This window comes from Colobus angolensis, unplaced genomic scaffold (assembly GCF_000951035.1).
Source record: "Colobus angolensis palliatus isolate OR3802 unplaced genomic scaffold, Cang.pa_1.0 Scaffold632, whole genome shotgun sequence".
Lineage (NCBI taxonomy): Eukaryota > Metazoa > Chordata > Mammalia > Primates > Cercopithecidae > Colobus > Colobus angolensis.
The window spans coordinates 131,949-134,119 of record NW_012119955.1 but is presented as its reverse complement, the minus strand read 5'-3'; the positions used below and the strand labels follow the sequence as shown (position 1 = coordinate 134,119).

The following is a 2,171-nucleotide window of genomic DNA, read 5'->3' as shown; positions in this document are numbered from 1 at the left end:
TATACAACCCCCATGGGATATTGTTCTAAAGATACAGGTTGAAAGAGGATGAGACTCCATCCAATATAACAAGGGGTGTACACCCCGCCTGTGATGTGAATCGTAAAACCTAGAAGAAGAGAGAATGACATTGCTTCCAAAAACACATGGGGTGTACACCCACACTGATACTGTTCCTGTCATGTAAAGGAAGAGATGATGATACTACTCCCAGTACCGGAGAAGGTTCACACCCCCCTGTGATATTGTTCCTCATAACTTGTGGGGGAGAGCATGCTATTACTTCCAACATGACAGTGGCTTGACACCCAGTATGTGATATTGGTTCTGCACACCAACTCTGTGCCCCTCGTTTCCCATGCGTTCTCTCCACAGTTTTGGAACCTCGGGGGAGGCTTTGTCTTTGGTTACAGATGAAGAGAGGAAGGGTCTGAGAGGTTAAGCAAGTTTGTTACTGGAAAGGGGTTCCAATCCAGACCCTAAGAGAGGTTTCTTGGATCTCACAGAAGAAAGAATTTGGGGCAAGTCCATCAAGTGAAAGCAAATTTATTAGGAAAGAAAAGGAATAAAGGAATGGCTACTCTGGCCGGGCGCAGTGGCTCACTCCTGTAATCCTATAACTTTGGGATGCCGAGGCAGGTGGATCACCTGAGGTGAGAAGTTCGAGACCAGCCTGGTCCAACATGGCAAAACCCTGTCTCCACTAAAATACAAAAAATTAAATTGGCGTGGTGGCAGGTGCCTGTAATCCCAGCTACTAGGAAGGCTGAGGCAGGAGAAGCACTTGAACCCAGGAGATGGAGGTTGTAGTGAGCCAAGATCACGCCACTGCATTCCAGTTTGGCCAACAGAGCGAGACTCCATCTCAAAAAAAAAAAAGAAAAAGAAAAAAAAGAATGGCTGCTCCATAGGCAGAGTGGCCCCAAAGGCTGCTGGTTGCACATTTTCATGGTTATTTCTTGGTCATACGCTAAACAAGGGTTGGACTATTCATGAGTGTTCCAGGAAAGGGGTGGGCAATTCCCAGAACTGGGAGTTTCTGCCCTCCCTTCTGAGACTATGTAGGGAACCTCCAGATGTTGCCATGGCATCTGGAAACTGTCTTGGCGCTGGTGGGAGTGTCTTGTAGCAGCTGATGCATTATAATTAGCACATAATGAGCCATGAAGACAATCAGAGGTCACTCTCGTGGCCATCCTGGGTTTGGTGGGCTTTGCCCGGCTTCTTTACTGCAACCTGCTTTATCAGCAAGGTCTTTATGAGCTGTATCTTGTGCCCACCTCCTATCTCATCCTGTGACTAAGAATGCCTAGCCGCCTAGGAATGCGGCCCAGCAGGTCTCATCCTCCCTTTACCCAGCCCCCATTTAAGATGGAGTCGCTCTGGCTCACGTGCCTCTGACAAGTTGGCCTGGGTTGGGTGTTCCCTAGTGTGTGGTTGTTGGAGCTGTTCCTAGGAGTCAGAGGTATTGTCAGTAGGAAACAGGCCTCTGTTAGCCCTGGGGTTGGCAATCTGCCCCAGTATGTCGGCCTCATTTTAGTGGTGACAAAACTGGGGCTCAGAGACATCAACTCCCTCACCCCCGAACACCCAGACTGTGCGTGGTGTGCTGGGGTTTGAATGTGGGGCTTAAAGACCCATCATTTCCTCTGGTCCCCCAGTCTCTGCTGCCCAAGAGGAACAGGATCCCAGGATCCAGTCCCCTCATGGCACCAGCCAGGGTGGGTGGAGATGGGGAGGCACAGTTCCAAAGTCCCCCGGACTCTGAGGCAGGTCGGGGGCCGAGAGCAACCCGGACCTGCGGACCCCACCCTGAGAAGAGTGGCTGCATGCCCGGCCCAGTGGGCAGGAGATGTCCTCAGTAAACATGATGGCGCTTCCCGCTCCTCCAGCCATGCCAAGCCATCTTCACGTTTCCAATCATGCGGCCTCTTCTCCAATTCCCAAGCCCAACCCACAGAGACAGTGATCTGGGGTCCACGTGAGGTTTGTCAGCAGCTCTGAACCACTGCTTCCCGCCAGCCCCGCGGCAGGTTCCGGAAAGCTCTCTGCTGCCCCCTGGTGGGGAAGCTCAGGGCAGGGCTCTGGCTGCAAGCATGGGGTCCCAGAACCTCCTGGCTCTGTCACCTCTGCTGGGTGGAAAACCAACCCAGGACTGAAGCAGCAGATGG

At 52.2% G+C, this 2,171-nt stretch overlaps 1 pseudogene; it reads right to left on the bottom strand.

Moving 5' to 3' along the window:
- Positions 1–1,920: 1,920 nt before the first annotated feature.
- Positions 1,921–2,171, bottom strand: part of LOC105527580 — an 11,430-nt pseudogene continuing 11,179 nt past the window's right edge.